The 20,741-nt window shown below is 43.8% G+C and overlaps 1 long non-coding RNA gene across 1 annotated transcript in view; it reads right to left on the reverse strand.

Moving 5' to 3' along the window:
• Nucleotides 1-20,741, reverse strand: part of LOC310835302 — a 489,753-nt gene that overhangs the window by 199,428 nt on the left and 269,584 nt on the right. The gene's annotated exons all lie outside the window — the stretch shown is intronic.

Here is a 20,741-nt window from a genome sequence, read left to right on the forward strand (position 1 = left end):
ATTTTGTTGCGTGCAAATGGCTTTAGATACCTATTAGGTCCATAAATTACCATATAGCATATATTCAACAAAAAACAGCAACAGTTTGTTGTTGACAAAGGACAGCTGGACATAGAAAGGGCCCCATTACCTTCAGTAGCTTATTTAAGGGACATCATCATTAAGGGACAGCAGCGTGACATGGCGCTGGGATAAGGGACTGTCCCGCCAAATAAGGGACGCTTGACAGCTATGGATTTGACCCTTTGACTTTGCATCTCTAGTTCCTTTTTACCGACTTCCTCATTTGGGGGAAGTTTCCTTTTTAAAAAAAAAACGTCAGAAGTGACCATGCTGGATGTTATTGGCAATTGGCCATTGACATGTACATTTAGTTTACTATCACTATGCTTACTGCTCCCAAGTGGCTCAACAACTTGACACCTCACATCAGGCCCTGAGTGTGTCACTCTAGATAGGTCCAGGGTTGCGTCTTCTCTGGTCGGTTCCAAAACCATCTGTTCTAGGGCACAGTCATTTAACATATCTTTATCTTAACTGGAACAGATATGTATCTGATCTATGTGAGGCTAGCTGAAGTCACCCACAACCAGGGCTTTTTTTCAGCCAGAACTTGCTGGAACTCAGTTCTGGCATCTCTCAGGTGGGTACCATTGCCATTCTAAGGGAAGAAGGGAGGCGTTCATGGTGAGTTCTGGCACCTCTTTTTCTAGAAAAATAGCACTGATCATAACTATAACATTTTCTCTTTTGGGTGCGTCCTTGGTTTAATTCTTCATTAAGTCTTCTCTCCTTTGGAAGCTACTATTCATCCAGGAAAAAGTTGACATTGGTACCAGTGATTCATGTTGGTTCAATGTGCAACAACAGGATGCAAATTCCTTCCTTGTTGTTGTTGTTTAGTTGTTTAGTCGTGTCCAACTCTTCGTGACCCCATGGACCAGAGCACGCCAGGCACTCCTGTCTTCCACTGCCTCCCGCAGTTTAGTCAAATTCATGCTGGTAGCTTCGAGAACACTGTCCAACCATCTCATCCTCTGTCGTCCCCTTCTCCTTGTGCTCTCAATCTTTCCCAACATCAGGGTCTTTTCCAGGGAGTCTTCTCTTCTCATGAGGTGGCCAAAGTATTGGAGCCTCAGCTTCAGGATCTGTCCTTCCAGTGAGCACTCAGGGCTGATTTCCTTAAGAATGGATGGGTTTGCAGTCCATGGGACTCTCAAGAGTCTCCTCCAGCACTATAATTCAAAAGCATCAATTCTTCAGCGATCAGCCTTCTTAATGGTCCAGCTCTTGCTTCCATATTCCTTCCTTAGACTCACATGGATTTATTTTCTTTACCTTCCCAATGGGGTTCTATCCAATTATAATAGAGTTTGATGATGTATGATCTTCTCTTTTTTTAATTGGGAAATGGATCCAGCCTTCAGGGATGCCATGAGTGAGGCAAACACCTTTTGAAGTCAGCAGTAATGCAGAAGCAGTCCTTGCAAGAAAAATGTTAGAGTGGTCCTCTCAAGACTGTTGCAATTGATGTTAAAGGACCTTGAGAAACATCTTGCCATTATCTTCTTCAATGGCTTTTTTATTTAAGAAGTTAACTTTTCCCAGTCTAGCATAATAACAAAGCTGCCATCAGAGAAATTTTCAGAAGTTGGTGTTGGAAGCAATATTTGATCTGTAAATGCACACAGAAATGATCAATAATTTCATTAGAAAGAGGCAAAAGGCTAGCATAGCAGAGCTTGAGAAAATGGCCCTTGGTTTCTTTAATGCCTTTTTTGTTACATCAAAGTACAAAAACAGCTAAAAGGGAGGGAAGCAGCAAAAATAGTTAAACAAATTCATTGTTAAGCTGCTATGTGACCAAGAACTTAGCAAAATAGAAATTTCTGTTAAAAGGAGTAACATGGCATTGATTGTCAGATATTTGTGCACCAGGTTTCTTTTTTAAATCTCATTTATTTTACACTCTTCTTCCAAGGAGTTCAGGGCACACATGATATTAATCAGAGGTGCGCATGAGCCCAAAGATTCACCTTGTATATGTATGTATCGGTACCTTTAAAAAAAAAAAAAAAGTTTCTGAGTTGCTCGTTGTCCTCTCCGCTTTAATCTGTAATTTGAATTCCAAGATGGTCTGTATAAAAACAAAGTTCTATATTCTGCATTCACTATAGTGGACTACCTAAAAACGGCTACAGTTTTCCCCCTTTTGTCCAAAGTGGATGGAATTTAAAGGCATAGGAGTCCCTCTACAGTGGATTAAGCCAAATGGGTCTTTCTGCTTTTTCTCCGGTTCTCTGGAATGCAAGGAATGTACCCAGATGCCTTTCATCACGAAACGTGTTCAAGCTATAAGAGGTACCTTCTTGGCTTAAGTCATAGGTGGGCAGCCTTTTAGGCCTCAAGGGCCAGAGGCAGAGACTTCTGAGCACCTAGGGGCCACATGCCAATGGGCATGGCCAGAGCCTTGCCCGCACACATGCTCACATTAACACTAATTCACACATGCACATGTGCACACTAACACACAAAGAGAGAAGGATGCTCTTCATGTGCTTTTCTCACCGACATTTCTGTGCCATCCCAGCTATTTGGCAAGCAGGAGGATTTAAATGGGGAGGGGAAAGTGTGGGGATGACCCTCCCCAACACAACGCCCATCCCAGATGCTCCTTTTGAGGTGGTGGCCCTTTTAGCCCTGACTGGTCACTACTGACTCTCTTACAACACTAGCTCAAGGGCTGCAAAGGGCATTTAGCAGCAGGGAAGCAGCCTCAGCAGGCAGCCGGGGGGTGGTGACCAGGAGGAACTGAGCAGTGGAAGGTGGCTTGGCCACATGTGGTCCATGGGGTGCAGGTGACTCGTACGTGGTTTAGAGGTTCCCCAAAATGTGCTCTCTTTTAGCCTAGGTCTCCTGTCCACAAGATCCTTCTCTGTTGTTAATCACACTGCAGCTGCAATCCTGCCATTTAACTTGGAGGAAGTGCCATTGAACTCAATGGGACTGACTTCTGAGTAGACACGAGTAGGTTTGCACTGTGAGTCTCTCGCTGTCTTGCTCTTCCTCAGGTGGAAACACTAGCATTCTCAAATTGCCTTTCAGCATATTTCATTTCTATTTCCTTCCTGTTTACAGCTCCTTGAAAAGACTGACATTGAAATATTTTATTTGCCTCTTATTCTCTCCGCCATCTCTCATGTGTGTTAGTTGCTGGGGTTTTTCCCCTCTGAATATGATCAGGCTTTTCTTTTCTTTTTAAGGTCTAAAAAGGATGATTGAAGCATATGTCTTCTTCTTCTTCTTCTTCTTCTTCTTCTTCTTCTTCTCTCTCTCTCTTTTTTAGTAAAAATTGCATGGCTTTTGCATTTTCTAAATATGCCCCTGAATCAAATATTGTCTTCAATAACCTGATTGGCAGGAAAAGCGAGAGAAAGGCATTGCACAGAGAGTGCATTTTGAGCATTCGTAATTCCTTAAATGTGCAAAGCCGTCTCTTAGGTTTAGGAACGTAATTCGTGCTTCTAACATTATTGAAGATGCATGTATGCACTTAAAATAAATCACTGCAGTTGGCTTCAGGCTTGCCATCCTGTTGTACCTCAGCCTCATTTCGAATTTCTTATAAAGGGTTTTTGTTCTTTGTTGCAAGGCATGAGTGTCTCTTTGGGATCTGAACACCAAACTGAATGATGAAATAATGGCAGTCCCCAATTAAACAAAGCAAGGACTCCTACCTGTTGCCTCTGCAGGAAAACTGATCTATGGGCAAAAGCCCTTCTATTGACATGTGCAATACAAAGGAGAGTTTTACTGTTCCGTCCCAGGTTTCATAGGCAGAGTGGTGGTTCTTTTATAAAGGTAAAAGGACCCCTGACCATTAGGTCCAGTCGTGACCAACTCTGGGGTTGTGGTGCTCATCTCGCTTTACTGGCCGAGGGAGCCGGCGTATAGCTTCCGGGTCATGTGGCCAGCATGACTAAGCCACTTCTGGCAAACCAGAGCAGCGCACGGAAACGCCATTTACCTTCCCGCCGGAGCGGTACCTATTTATCTACTTGCACTCTGACATGCTTTTGAACTGCTAGGTTGGCAGGAGCAGGGACCGAGCAATGGGAGCACACCCCATCACGGGGATTCGAACCGCCGACCTTCTGATCAGCAAGTCCTAGGCTCTGTGGTTTAATCCACAGCGCCACCCGTGTCCCTTGGTTCTTTTATTCTTGCATTCAAATAGCTGAGTCTTGAGGCCCTACACTCTGATATTACTGTGGTGCTTTTATCTAACATGACCAATGGCAGCTCAGTAGAGGCTCAATATACACCTGCTTTTGTGACTTGCTACACTTAGGTCTCGCAGAGCACCCCCATATCCCATTTATCCTGATGAGCCCCAATTCCACCCAGCGGCGGAGCTGGGAGGGATACACACCCAAGGCGTAAGCCAAGATCTTCCTACATTTGGAAGTTTAATAAAGTTGTGGCCTAATTTTAATTCCATATACAGTGGTACCTCAGGTTACATGCACTTCAGGTTACAGACTTCGCTAACACAGAAATAGTGCTTCAGATTAAGAACTTTGCTTCAGGATGAGAACAGAAATCGTGCTCCGGTGGCGCAGCGGCAACAGGAGGCCTCATTAGCTAAAGTGGTGCTTCAGGTTAAGAACAGTTTCAGGTTAAGAACGGACCTCCGGAACGAATTAAGTACTTAACCCGAGGTACCACTGTAACGTTGTCAGAGTCTTTATTCCTTCCTTATGATCCCTGGGGGTAGGGGCTGTCACCGCCTGGTCACGCAATACACTTTGGGTTTAATAGGCAGCGCCAGTGTGTGGACTCAGGCTGGGCGATATCTGGTTTTCAACATTGTGATATATCACCAGCTAAACATCACGATGTCTGGAATAAGTATGAGACTATGTAGAAGCATTGGCTGGCTTCACGGTTTTTTTCGCATCATGTTTTTTGCATAGCAAACACACACATGATGATTCACAATACATTGGCAGCTCAAAAATTATTAAACTGATATCAGAATATGGACTTCAAAGTGGTTTTGGATAATATGTCGATATATCTCCCAGCCCTAGTGTGGACCAACTCCTTGCCTCACCCAAATTTGGGCACATCACGCACCAGGCTGCTGTAATAGATTACAGGAGTTTTCCATTCTAGGGCTGGGATTCTGACGCACACTCTGCAGATGCAAAGGTTCGCTGCCCTTGCTCGCAGCACCATAAAATGGAAATGTCCTAACAACCCCATCTGCAAAAGCCTTGCCAAAACCGTTTAGTGTTTCGAAAGCGGAGTGTTGGATGAGGAAGAGGTCTCACTACAAGCTCTGGGAGCTGGGGAAGTTTATGGAGCAGAAAGTATGGGATGAGGAAGCGATTGGGCTGGCGATAGTTTACCAGTCTGCAATTCTTTTTCAGAGATGTTGATAGTGGTGGACGGCTCCAACAGAAGTAGGTCCGGACTCATTTGAGGCAGTAGCATGAAATTGGCTGCAGTAAAATTATGCATTAAATGTGCATTATGCTTAATAATACTATGTTGCACTTCTCATGTTTACTCGGTGCCCATTGAGGCCCATCCAATTTTCTAAAGTTCTCCAATTGGGTCCCTATCAGGTTTCTAGACAGAAGGTCACATTTCATTTGCGCTTAGCGAATGTCTCCATTATTTTGCTAAGGCGTTTCCGCTTTATAGTCAGGGCTACTTTTTGTAAATGCTCCTGCCTATTCATCCTCTTATAAGGTTGCTGTTCTTCACCCGCCCCGCAAGAAAATAATTTCTAAAATGACCCTTGTAGGTGGTGCATTTGACATACAAACTACCAACGGCCATGGTAGCTGGCAACCCAAGATTTTGTAAAACAAGAAGCAGAAGGGAGATCTATTTCAGAACGCACATTGGAGGTAATTTTATGTTGCCTCACTGAAGGTGTTTAAATGACCTTTGAGAAATAATGGGTTTCGGTTCTGAAACTGGGAGACTAAGTGGAGAGGTAGGAATATGTGTTTAGTACAGTATGTGGTCAGGACTGTACCAAACTGGGAGTTGGATTGTTTTAATCGGAGGCAATGATAGGTGTTTTCAGGCTAGAAAAACACACATTATTTCCCATCATTTCTCCAGCACTGGGTTCCGTGTGGATATAATACAGGCACAGGACCATGTTTATGACAATAGCTCACACTCCCTGTTCATCACTTGGAAAAATACTAGCTCACTTGCTTTGTTCCTTTTGTAGGAAAGAATTGTGCATGTTGGACACCGTTGCACAATTCCATAGCAGGCCAGCCCTTGGTGGAGTTCTCATGAGTAGAGTGCACTAATAATAATAATAATAATAATAATAATAATAATTTATTTGTGCCCCGCCCATCTGGCTGGGTTTCCCCAGCCACTCTGGGCGGCTTCCACAAAGACCAAAAATACACTAAGATGTCACACATTAAAAACTTCCCTGAACAGGGCTGCCTTAAGATGTCTTCTGAATGTCAGGTTTATCTCTTTGACATCTGATGGGAGGGCATTCCACAGGGTGGGTGCCACCACCGAGAAGGCCCTCTGCCTGGTTCCCTGTGGCCAGGGAATGAGGGAACCGCCAGAAGGCCCTCAGTGCTGGATCTCAGTGTCCAGACAGAACGATGGAGGTGGAGACACTCCTTCAGGTATACTGGGCCGAGACCGTTTAGGGCTTTAAAGGTCAACACCAACACTTTGAATTGTGCTCGGAAACATACTGGGAGCCAATGTAGGTCTTTCAAGACTGGTGTTATGTGGTCTCGGCGGCCGCCCCCAGTGACCAGTCTAGCTGCCGCATTCTGGATTAGTTGTGGTTTCCGGGTCACCTTCAAAGGTAGCCCCACATAGAGTGCATTGCAGTAGTCCAAGCAAGAGATAACTAGAGCATGCACCACTCTGGGGATAAAGTCCGTGGGCAGGTAGGGTCTCAGCCTGCATACCACCTAGAAGCCAGGCCAGCTAACAGGTAATATTTTTCCTCAATGAATGTGTAGTGTTTCTGGCTTTGTGTAGTGGGGCTGCATAGCTTCAGTGTGAAGCAATTGAATTGCACACAGAAGATACCGGGTTTGATTCTCAGCATCTCTAGGGAAAAGGATTAGGTAGCAGGTGATTTGAAAGGCTCTACCTGAAATCTCCAGTGAGCTGTTGGAGAATGGGCTGCTGGATCAGGGGTCAGCAATCTTTTTCAGCCATGGGCAGGTTCACCGTCCCTCAGACCATGTGGTGGGCTGGACTATATTTTGAAAAAAATAATGAACGAATTCCTATGCCCCATAAATAACCCAGAGATGCATTTTAAATCAAAGGACACATTCTACTCATGTAAAAACACGCTGATTCCCAGACCATCCATGGGCCGGATTGAGAAGGCGATTGAGCCAGATCTGGCCCCCGGGCCTTAGTTTGCCTACCCCTGGGCTAGATGGGAAAACGACGCATATTCACAAGGATAGCTTGGGATTCTACACTACAATTCATGGCATCCTTGTGCAAGGAAGAGGAAGAAGGGAGCGAGAGAGCAGGAGGAAAGGAGATGGGCTTAGGTGTTTAGTGGGAAACCACAAAGTGTATTTTCCCTGACTATCTGATGGTTCCCACCCTACTCTCCACTGACTGGAGGCATGCAAAGTTGATGGTAAGTTAGCTTCCTATGCTCCTCCATTTTGACTACGTGTTGCTGTCATTCTACCCACCTCATACCAAATCCTGTATCTAAACAATAGCCTTGAATATTTAAGCCACACATCATTGTCAGCCCAAGGCTATGGGGTGGTCGTGTTCTCTCCTTGATCTAGTGAGTGTCCGGAACTCAGAAGCTTGAGCTCAAAAGCTGGGGTCTGAAGTGTGGCAGATATTGTTCCACTATACAGTCAATGGTGTAACGGTAGGATTGTTGTCAGCTGAAGCTGGTTGTGAGATTTGCTGATAGGGACTCCTGGAATTCTCATCCTTGCTAGAAATTGACAAGCATATTCATCCTGATTTGCCTGCACAAAGCTTATGCAGATGTTAGACCGTAGCCAGTCTTGGAGCATTTGTTCTGATTTCTTTGTGGGGTGATTACACAGCAATGAACATTTGTCATGATTTGCTTGCAAATCATGCAAATCATTCATCCCACACTTTTTCAAGGCATTTCCCCATTACTTTCCTAACAGCAAGAAAATCTGTGTTGGCTTTGGGGGGTGGAGTTGCATCAGGACAACAAAGCATCTTAATCCATTTTAATTGCGCAAACCTAGCAAGTTACTCGAATCCCTCCTGCAAAATACTGTCAGTCTGGAAGCAACTTCAATTTGCATTATGCAAGCAAGCAGCTGCTGGCATCAGGGAAGGTGGCTAGCCAATCAGCATGTACACGGTACTGACTGAGCAACCAGCCACCCAATCTCTACTACAGCTTCTGCTGTCTGTTTCTGGTAAGGCTGGGGATTTTCTTACCCCTTTGAGCATCCAGGAGCAGCTGACAGTAGTTATTGTCAGCAAGCTTTAGTCCTGGCTGCCACTGCCGCTGACCACTCCAGAGCCTTCAAACCACGTGGCTATATAGAACAATGTTGCACTTGCCTGAAGAAGGCTTTGAGGCGAGAAGACTTTTCTCCAAGGGACTCTGCTTGCTGCAACTGATGAGAATTGTGGCCCAAAACTTCTGAAGGACGTATTGGGAGAAGACTGGTATCCAGGATTATCTCCCAGTTCAGGTGACTCACATCTTCTCAGGATTGTGCTCCAGTTTGTTAGTCCTAATCCAGACCATTACTGACCCTCTGACATCAGGTTCAGCACTTCCACAGCTTCACCCAATATCGATTGAGTGTGTGCCATCAGCCTATCTGTGGGAATTAGAGGAATAGTTTTTCTTGTCCCCTTTGGGATTTTACAATTGCACATGAATATAAAATCAGATAATTGAAATCTCGGTCCTTATTTACTCAATAATGTTTCATGGGCATAAGCTGTGCATATTTCAAAGTGAACAGTTGGTGGTTATGACTGTGTGCCAAAAGTTTATTGGGTAATGAAAGAGTTAAGGAAGTAATTAATGAAGATTTCTAGTTGTCTGCCAGCTAACTTAAGGAAGAGGTGATAATTAATTCAGATTCCAGTATGGATGCCTTTTTCCCCATCTATAAGCACACCCAGTTTCTAGAAATGTTGCATACTGTACTTTGCAATTTGTTTACTTGTTATATACTATATACTGGATGGGGGTGACCTGAGAAGGACAAATCCAACATAATGTATGTTGCAACACACTTAAGACTAGGCCAGAGCTAGATGCTAAGAGAGAGGGGGAGAGAGCTGATGTCACTGTAACTGTGTATCCGTTTTCATTGCTTTGTTTTTATTCTATTTCTGTGTTTTTAATCTGGAAGCATCCTGAAAGTGGGGTCCTTTTGGGCCCCCAAAGGGGCGGTAGATGGTGTGGTGGTGGTGATAATAAGAATAAATGCCCTTCCTCTGTCTCTTCTAGTTGAGCAGAACACGCAACAGTTTTGGACACAACATGCAACATTCCCTGTAGCATCACACTGAACATACTACACAATGGTCAAGTGATGAGACGCAGTTACCCCGGTTGCTAGTAACCCACGATATACCGTATTTTTCACTCTATAAGACGCACCAGACCATAAGACGCACCTAGTTTTTGGAAGTTGAAAACAAGGAAAAAAATATTCTGGATCCCAGAATCCAGGACAGCAGTGGGATGAAGGCTCCCCTTGCCCGGGAGAGTCTGTGCGCGGCTAAGCAAGAAGCCAGGACAGCCAGCGGGATTGCAGCGCAGCGATCCCACTGGCTGTCCTGGCTTATGGGATAGCCGTGCACAGACTCTCCCGGGCAAGGGGAGCCTTCATCCTGCTGCCCAGAAGAGGCTGTGAACAGCTAAGGCTCCCCCAAGAGCTGCGCTCCCTTTAAAGAGCATGCAGAGCTCTCTTGGGGGCTTTTCCCCAAGGAAGGAGAAGGGCAGCCCTTCTTCCTCCTCGGGGAAAAGCCCCCAAGAGCCGCACACACGCTCCACGCGGCTCTTTAAAGGGAGTGCTGAGCAGAGCCTCCCGCCTGCATTCGCCCCATAAGACGTAAACACATTTCCCCTTACTTTTTAGGAGGGGAAAAGTGTGTCTTATAGAGCAAAAAATATGGGAATTGGTCCCAGAACCAGTAATTTGCTTGGTTAGCCACTGTCTGAGAGCCCCAGAGATTCAGAAGTGCCCCTCACTGGACTGGCTAGGCTGTTGTTCGCCACTCTCCCTGCTGGGCTTCCAGACAGCATTTTATTGGTGGATGGGTGGGCTACTTTTGAATGGGAATGAAGCTCAATTCCCATTTGCACTGGCTACCCAGAATGCTATGCCCTGGACCACGGAGCTATAAAATCTACAGATTTTCTAGATCTATGGGCTTAGTAGGAGTATAGATCCTGGCAACCGATAGATACAGGCTGTGGCTTTGCATTCTGATTAAAGGTATTGTAGCAGTTGTTGTCATTGTTATTTATTAAATATATAAATTTAGATATTAGGTGGCTATGATCAATGGGAGCCAACCTTGGTTCCCATTTGAAAGCAGCATTGCTGCCTGCCCACTGCTAAAATGCCTTTGGAAAATTAAACCCTGGACACCCAGATCTCCTAGTCCAGCAATACACCACGCAGGCACTTGAAACCATGCCCACCTTTTCACCACATCCTTCCTCCTTCCTGTTTCATCCGTTTCATTCTCACTGCATTCCAGACTTCTGCATTGTCAACTTTGTTTTTTTAAAAAAATAATATTTATTAAGAGTTTAAAGACTATAAAGGAAAGAAAAAGAATTCAACAAAACAATACAATACAATACAAAAACAAAAACACTACGTAACACTAACACTAGAACATTGAATTAACAAAACAAAACAAACACAATTTAAAACACATCCAATAATTTCAATATCTTATCTTTCATTCACTTGTTTCCACGACCTCCTCACACCTTCCTTTTTGTATTCCACTTCAATTAACTGTTTCAGCAATTCTTTTCCATCTTCCTCAATTTTCTGTCCTGTAATTTATCTTAACTTATTCTAACCTTACTTTTTCCCTTTAATACATTAAAAATCTATTTGTACTTAATTCCTTATAACCTTTCTGCTAAAGCCATATAACTTCATTCCAACATTTTTCTAACATTCATTAATTTTACAGTATTTCTGTAAATAATCTTTAAATTTTTTCCAGTCTTCTTCCACCGACTCTTCTCCCTGGTCTCAGATTCTGCCAGTCATTTCCGCCAATTCCATATAGTCCATCAACTTCATCTGCCATTCTTTCCGGGTGGGTAAATCTTGTGTCTTCCAATACTTCGCGATAAGTATTCTTGCTGCTGTTGTTGCATACATAAAAAAAGTTCTGTCCTTCTTTGGCACCAATTGGCCGACCATGACCAGGAGAAAGGCCTCTGGTTTCTTCAAGAAGGTATATTTAAATACCTTTTTCATTTCATTATAAATCATCTCCCAGAATGTCTTAATCCTTGGGCATGTCCACCAAAGGTGAAAGAATGTACCTTCAGTCTCATTACATTTCCAACATTTATTGTCAGGTAAATTACAATTTTTTGCAAGCTTGACTGGTGTCATGTACCACCTGTAAATCATTTTCATTAAATTCTCTCTTAGGGCATTACATAGTCCATAACTGTTTCCAGTCAGTCATCATAATGTTATGTCCAACATCTTGTGCCCATTTAATCATAGCAGATTTCACCGTTTCATCCTGAGTGTTCCATTTCATGCATTGTCAACTTTGACCAGGCATCTACTCCTCGCAACCCACCAAGCTCAACGCAGCCCTCCAGGCACACATGACATGCAGAAAGGAGTTAGCCCTTCCTGATTTTGCCGTCTCAGGCAGTCAACAAAAATGGAGACACCTGGCTGTGTTTGGCATGGTGGGTCACAAGGGCTGGGGCCTATCTTGGGCATATGAGATAGAACCTATTCTTGGTCCCCTCTGGACAATAAACAAAGGAACCAATTATTTTTGCAGGAAGCAGCTGCTTAAAGCTCAATTTCAGGCTTCCTCTTGTTGATTCTCACTGTGGCTAAATGTGCAAAGAATGTGATTCTTTGGCCCTGAAGCTCTGTTTCCCTCTCACCTTTCACTGCTTAGATGACTTTGCCCTTTCCTGGAAGTTCTGCTATGGCAACAGTTCCTTGCTAGCCTCTGCAGGCTCCATGTTCTTCGGGCTGCGTAGAAGAGCAACAATTGGCCATGATATTTTGAGGCCACCTTGTGCTTGGCTTGCAGTTTAACTCAATCCAACCATATCTGCAGAATCATTTGGGGAGTTCATAGTTTTCCAAACGTTCCACTTCACATCCCAAGCATTGTTTCTGACACTGGATTCAAGAAGCATTGCACCAGCTTTGACTCAAGGTTCCTTCCATTCAAAAGTAGTGTGGGACTTCCAGACAACACATTTATTAAGGATTCATCCTAATTTGTTTCCCGGGAGATTAGACGACGCTGGCTATGTGATGAGCATTCATTCTGAGTTGTACTACTAACCCGCGATTCTCGATCCCCACAGAAGATAAAAACAAAAGGCGGTATCCAATGTCCTCGTTCTGTTGGTGCAAGAATTTACTTTCCCCTTCTCCTCCCTCTGCACATGCCCCATGCCCTTATCAAAGCTGCTCCAGAGGGTCAGGGGAAAACCCAGAACAGATTTGAGCAGGTGGGTTCTCTTACACAAGAGTAAATCCTTGCACAAACGGAATGAGAGATTTAACACTACTTTGGATGCAAGCAAATACTACAGCAGTAACAATCTTATTTGAATTAGAACCATGGAACTGATTTAAAAGTTCAGAAATGAGCAGTTCTTCAAAGCCTGAGTAAGCAAACATCTTTTTTTCCAGGTGCCTGAACTATATAAATGTGGATGCCAGCCAAGGTGGGAAGTCTCCACTTAACACGGCACTCCCCGGTTGCCACCTGCTGAAACATAGATAGTGGGAATGCCTGGTCTTAATGGATAGGTGGGCTAATATGGGAGCAGGGAGTCCAACAGATAACTGGGTGTCATCTTAAGGAGGTTGATTCATCCTCCGGCATGGCAGTTTCAGCCCTGCTTTATTTAATATAACTCCGGCTTTTCCTGCAAAAGCAGGTGATGGGATCTCAGGCAGGACACACAACACATGGTTGTGTGGGCTCCAAGTCATGTAGCCCTGGCATTAAAAAATGGATCCATTTATTAACATACTAATAGCCTCGTACCCTGTGCTGCTTGGGAATTCTAAGAAGAAGAAGAAAATCAGTGCAGTTTTCAAAAGGTTCAGCCCCACCATCTTGAGTCAAAATGGCATCCAGTTGTATCCAAACATAGGTAAACTTCTCGTTTGACCTCTGCAATCATCATGCAAAATTTGGTTGCAGCATTTTAAGGGGTGTCCAAATGCACAGACTAAAAGACAAGCAGCTTTCCAAAATTCATAAGCCCTGCGTGCAAGGTGTATAGAGGTAGTGGGACATATTCCAGACTTAATAGAAATGTGAGCTATGACTCTAAGGCGGTATTTGCAGAGTTACTTTCAGAGGACAATGGTTCAAGTTCCCCTCTGCAGTTGAACAAAATCTTCTCATAGAGGCATACTATTAGGCACAGAATTGACTCTAAATTTTGGTGAGTCGCAGGGTAAGAAAACTTTTCATCTTGCAAGTATATATATTTTTATTTCCATAAGTTGATCTTCTAGCAATATACAACAGAGTCACACGGGTTGCGGTGAGGTGGGTGGAGGGGAGAGAAGTGAAGAGAAACATATGTTCTACTTTCCTCTGAAGATGTGTGCAATTATAAGTACTGAAAGAGGAGAGAGAGAAAGAATTTAGGGCAGTGGGGAGAAGTGAGCAGGGAAGGTGGGGGGGTGCGTCGTTGAAACACTCTGAGAAAATCACATTGTTAAAAATTACAAAAGGAAGCGGTGTTTGTGTGGGTGAGCTGCAAAGGAGAAAATGTTGGTCGAGGAGCCACTCCTGGAGTTGGAGAAGCTGGCTACTGTTGTTACCAAAAGAGAAAGGTGAGGGAAGGGAAAGGGAAGAAAACAGGGTCTCACCACCAGCTGGTCGCAACTGGAAGAGAGAGAGAGAGAGAGAGAGAGAGAGAGAGAGAGAGAGAGAGAGAGAAGGTAGGAGCCATACCATTAAACAGCACCACTGGGATTGCAGAGCTAGGGCAACGGGAGGGGACCTTTTTCAGACCATGTTCCTTTCTGGGATACTTTCCTGGGGTCACTTGTCAGTGGTGGCCAAGGGCAGAAGCATAGGAGCCAACTCCTAAGGGCCGAAGGGCCTTCACTCCCCCCAATAAAATATTTGAGGGGCCGCTGCCCCCAGGATGATGGACATTGCCATTCAAATGATGTGTGTGCACCACATTATGTGTTCAGTTATGTGAGGTGTGGCTTACCTGCCCTCCCCTAATAGTTTATTCAAGTTGGCACCCCTGGGCAGAAGCAACAGTATACAACAGTGAGCAGCGAAATGAAATAGCCTCTAACATTTCTCCAATGAAATAATAATAATAATAATAATTTATTTGTACCCCCTCCATCTGACTGGGTTGCCCCAACGACTCTGGGTGGCTTCCAACATATATAAAAACATAATAAATCTTTAAACGTTAAAAACCTCCCTATACAGAGTTGCCTTCAGATGTCTTCTGAAGGTTGTATTGTTACTTATCTCCTTAGTTCACGGGTTGCTTAACAACATACCCTCCAACATTTCTCCAATGAAAATAGGGACGTCCTAAGGAAAAGCAGGACATTCTGAGATCAAATCAGAAACTGGGACGGCTTCTGTAAATCCAGGACTGTCCCTGAAAAAGGTTTAAATCTCTGCTGGGGTTGTCTCACCGAAGAGTACTTATCCAAAACTTAGATCTTGGCATCCAGGATTTCCTTCCTTCCTTCCTTCCTTCCTTCCTTCCTTCCTTCCTTCCTTCCTTCCTTCCACCAACATTGTGCACATAAATTAACCTTATCCTGAATACTTTTATTTGTTTTCCACTAGTAATTTATATGGCATCCCAACATGGACTTGGTGAATCTCTTTGTTTTTGCTGAAAGCACAGGATTGCCAAGTACCAGTCAGGCCACAATCCATGATAAGTGGACTTCATTTGGCTTGCTGGGTCACACAAGTCATCCAGGCCTGCTCTAGATTACAAGATTACGATTCCATCAAAGGGATCTTTGTTACCTCCATCTTATTTTGTCGACGTTCACTTCATTTAGAATAGTGCTAACGTCAAACAATTGTACTGAAATACGGAAGGCATGAAGTTACCGACCTACTTCTGTGCTTTTTCTTTCCTTTTTTCTTTTGCAAATTACAACAAAACACACTGTGCAGTTTGCGGTAATTTGATCCTTTCCCCTCAAAATTCATGGGCCTCCTCTATGTTCAAAGCATTTGACCTTTTCTCCAGGAGGCTGTCATTCTTCTCCTCAGGTATGAAATGATGGTTTTATACCAATGTTCTTAATCAACCTGCGGAAACTCTCTGCATTAATACTACCAATTACAGCTAGTCTAGCTGCTACTGGCTTAGAAACTCTGTGAATACACTTCAGGCTTGTTCACATGTTAAGCGAAACACAAGTACCAGCTGTCCCTACACATATACAAGTGTTTGTGTGGAAGAGTGCGCAATTTGGACAGCTCAACTATTTGTGTACCTAGACTGTACACTCATTGAACACACAACTGAATGAATGCACATGCACAAAGGTTGTACACTTGTTGAATGCAACATGTGGGCACCCCTTGAGATACAACTGTAGAATGAAGATAAACAACAGCATGTGGATCTACCAAAACATCAGTGAGATCTTTCCCCTTCCTTTTTTCTTAGTTTAATTTGATGTAACAATGAACAATCACTTCTTACCCCCCAAAAATTTTTTTTAATACATTACCAGCAGAACAATACAGCAAGTAACATAACAAGTAATTCAGGAAGTTACCAAGCATTAAATCTCTCCAATATTCAAGACCTACAGATTTAGCCACTCCTTAGTATAAACAATAATAAAGAATAACCATCTGATATTAAAGCTTGTCTGCTTGTTGTGACTTTTCTTCCATCCTCTTCAAGAAGGAGTCCATGCAATTAGTCATTCTGACATTTGTGCTTCATTTTGGATATTATTAAGGTGTGGCGAATTGTCGGTTATTTCGTTGGTTAGATTTGCCCACTTTATATTCCCAGTACGTTTCCGAGCACAATTCAAAGTGTTGGTACTGACCTTTAAAGCCCTAAATGGCCTCAGCCCAGTGTACCTGAAAGAACGTCTCTACCTCTGTTGTTCAGCCCGGATACTGAGGTCTACCTCCAAGGGTCTTCTGGCAGTTCCCTCACTGAAAAAAGTGAGGTTACAGGGAACCAGGCAGAGGGCCTTCTCGGTAGTGGCACCCTCCCTGTGGAACGCCTTCCCATCAGATGTCAAGTAGATAAAGAACTACTTTTAGAAGACATCTGAAGGCAGCCCTGTTTAGGGAAGTTTTTAATGTTTGATGTCACATTGTGGTTTCATATTATATTGGAAATCTCACAGATTGGCTGGAGCAACCCAGGCAGATGGGTGAGGTACTATTATTAAATAATAATAGTAATAATAGTAATAATAGTAATAATAATATATTTTGAGGACTGAAATTTAAAGTTCAGAATACCTTGAGCCATCTCCATCCCTGTCGATTGTAAGGTGTATGAGTTTTATGCAGTCACCTTGCCGTGGATATCTGCACAGAACATCAACTTGCGAATGGTTTCAGCAGTAGGGGGCTTCAGATAATGGACCCTCACATATTAAAATATGCGAGTCTTCTCCAAATGAAAGTAAAGACCCAATCCCAGGGAAATGGACCAATTCTCCACAACAATACTTATGGGTATTTCCTCTCTGGGGAATTAAGGAAATGTCAAGTCCTGTAACAATGAGAAGCAAAGTGAACTCTGCTGCCAGCGGTTTACATGAATTTAGAAAATAAAATAAAATCGGCAACCAAAATTAGCTGGATATCTGCACCACCACCACCCCCTCTCCGACTCAAAAAACAACACAACTTCTCTAGATGCACTGTGGCTAGACAAAATGTTTGGAAGCAATCCAGAACAGCCCATTTCCCTCGTCACCATCTGTCGCCAGCAACCCTGCTTGCTGAGAGGGCTTTGAGACAAAATTCAGGATCCCCAGTAAGCATTAAGCGCTCAGATTGATTTGATTTTTTAAAAATTGTGGGTGAATGTGACAGTACTGGTGGGCAAATTCAAAAGGCTGATGCTTCCTTTTTAAGTGCTAGGGGGGTGGAGAAGTGGGGGAATTCTGGCGCGTTCTCTTGAAGAGAGGGACTGTCAGCCTCGAGGTGGATTTCCTTGGCTTTTATCAGCTGGAACTGCCACCCTGTCATTATTTAAAGGTGGATTTGGATGTGATTAATTCTGAGAGAGGCCAGAGAGTTCCTCAATATGGATTTGCTTCAGACTCAAAAGCCCAGGAGGCTTGGCAATGGAGATAAATCAGCACTATAGTCTGGGTTATGCAGGCCAGCTGTCAGGGTTTGGCCCCCACAACCTCTCAGGCTTAGAAGGCCTTCTGTTGCCCAGCCATTAAAAAGCTGCAGGCCGTCGAATTCCCCACGGCAACGTTGTCAGGCACAGCAGGGCCTAAACCAGGGACCTTGTGGTGCTGAGTCTGGGATGTGAGCCAAGTGGTTGAATCCTGACATGATGGAGTAGCCTTCTCTACTTCCAACTGCAGATGTGAGGGGCAGCCTTTCTGAAGGCTCCCTTGAGTAAAAAAATAAATAAAAAATCCATGGGCATGGAAAAAGAGTGCACCATGGAAAACAGCTCCAGCTGAGCCCTTTCACTGTGGTGCAAGTTGGAAGGGATCCTGAGAGTCATCTAATCCACCCCTCCCCCGCAATAATAATAATAATAGTAATAATAATTTATTATTTATACACCACTCATCTGGCTGGGTTTCCCCAGCCACTCTGGGTGGCTCCCAACAGAATATTAAAAACATGATAAAACATCAAACATTAAAAACTTCTCTAAGCAGAGCTGCCTTCAGATGTCTTCTAAAAGTCAGACAGTTGTTTATTTCCTTGACATCTGATGGGAGGGTGTTCCACAGGGCGGGCACCACTACTGAAAAGGCCCTGCAGGACAGCCACCCAACCTCTGCTTAAAAACCTCCAGTGTCGTGGGTCCACCACCTCCTGAAGGAGTCTGCTCTACTGTCAAACAGCTCTTACCGTCAGAAAGTTCTTCCTGATGTTTAGTCGGAATCTCATTTCTTGCAACTATTGCACAAGCAGTTGTTGTTTCTAAATATGGGGGGAACCCCCTCCCCCGGAGGTCTGTAGATGTACAGACTATTAGCCACTCCAGCAAACTATCCACACATTATTCTGTCTATTAGCAGCGAGATCCCACTTTGTGTCCGGTTACATTTTTGTGGTGCGGTACCACACTAGGGAGGGCGTGTGGATGTCTTCTCCTGATGCACATTACCTGATTTGTTTCCCTGTGCTTGCAACACACCCATCTATTCAGGGAAGCTGTAATATGCGCATGCAACAGCAGCCGTCTCAAATATGCACAGCTTCAGCCTAACTTCAGCTTACGTTTCCAAATCAGATGGAATCTGGTTTGAGGAAAGAGACAGCCAACAGCAGTATTTCTCAGGAAGATACAGGGTATATAAGGATTGTGGCTAACGTCGTGTGTGCTTGGCTTCCAGCGATGGGAGTGCACTGGAACCAGAGTAAACAGTAATGTGTACACAAGCTCCACTATATCCAGTCTTAGCCCTAGTGAGCCACCTGCAGCTGTGTACACTCTGTCGTTCCAAGCACAGAAGGGAACCTTGACAGGCAGGAGGAAGCTTCTGGGTTGGCCCAAGCAGGAATGGGGAAGCCTCAGACCCAAGGCCTCTCCATCCAGTCCTCAGGACTATCCCTAGGCCACATCAGGCCTCTAATGCAACTCTCTTTTTTGGAGATGTAATAAGGGCAATGCTTCTTCAAAATGTGTGTTCTTACAATGTGCTATACTAACTAAAGGGATGTGAGTGGCACTGTGGTCTAAACTACTGAGCCTCTTGGGCTTGCCGATCAGAAGGTTGGTGGTTCAAATCCCCACAATGAGGTGCAAGTAGATAAATAGGTACTGCTGTGACAGGAAGGTAAATGGAGTTTCTGTGCGCTATGGTTTCCGTCACGGTGTTCCGTTGCACCAGAAGCAGTTTAGTCCTGCTTGCCACATGACCTGGAAAACTATCTGTGGACAAACGCAGCTCCCTTGGCCTGAAAGCGAGATGAGCGCCGCAACCCCAGAATCGCCTATGACTGGACTTAACCGTCCATAGATCCTTTACCTTTACCTTTTACCTATACTTACTAAGTTTGGGGAGAAGGTGTTGGACTTTATAAATACAGCTGTGTTTCAGGGGGAAATGTTCTTTTGAATCGCATACCTATTGTATGGAAGTTAACAATGAAAATGGATTCTACATGCCTTAACCGTCCAACAAAATGGTAGCGATGAACTGGAAGAATATATATATGGTCCCTTTTAACAATGAATTGAAGATACAACAGCACTCGCAACATATTAACCAATTGATTACCCATTCATTTATCTAATTAATTAATAAATAAAATAAAATAAAATAAAATAAAATAAAATAAAATAGGGAACTTGCTCCAGGCATAGAAATTATGGCTAGTTTAAGCACTGAAGACAGCCTCTTAAAGTTGGCTTACGTGTTTTGATTTTCCTTAAGTATATATGTATATATTTTACCTCTGATTTCCATCACAGTTCATCTCATCGTCATGAGCAAAAAAGTCCAGAAATGTGACTTCAGCAGAATGCCGCACCTTTTCCATCAAAAATCACACACACATATATTTTCATAAGATGTCTCTGTATTTACTTATATATTTGCTTTTGGGGCGGAGGGTCCAAGTTAAATTAATACACAGAGCATAAAATGTCACATCTCATTTTCCTGAAAGTCCTCAGGCTCAGGAGGAAAGCAGACAACAGTAAATATTATATTGGCCACATTTTCATATTGCATTAAATATTATCTGGACACTGAAGATGAAAGTCTAAAGCTAGAAAATGAATACATTGCCACTGCCAGTATACTGCAGGAGAACAATCATTAACATCTTTTCTGCCTAGCTTTTTCCCTCCTTTCCTTCCATCTAGGGCAAGATGTGAAATTGGCACATTTTCCTTTCTTATTTGTTGTTATATATCTAATTGGGCAGCCAGGCTGTCTGAAAATAGATGGCTACTGCTGGTGAATACTGAAAACAGGAAACCAGCCTAGAAAGCAGACCTGCTATACCATTGTCCAAATGGTGGCATGCATTCTGCAACCTGTATCGTTTATGCTAATTAAGTCAACGTGCTCGTTTGGTGTATTTTTGTTCTGCTACTGCTGGACATAGGTAAAGGTAAAGGGACCCCTGACTCTTAGGTCCAGTCACGAATGACTCTGGGGGTGCGGCGCTCATCTCGCTTTACAGTCTGAGGGAGCTGGCATACAGCTTCTGGGTCATGTGGCCAGCATGACTAAGCCGCTTCTGACGAACCAGAGCAGCACACGGAAACGCTGTTTACCTTC

This window comes from Podarcis gaigeae, assembly GCF_964106915.1.
Source record: "Podarcis gaigeae genome assembly, chromosome: 17".
In the NCBI taxonomy this organism is placed as follows: Eukaryota; Metazoa; Chordata; class Lepidosauria; order Squamata; family Lacertidae; genus Podarcis; species Podarcis gaigeae.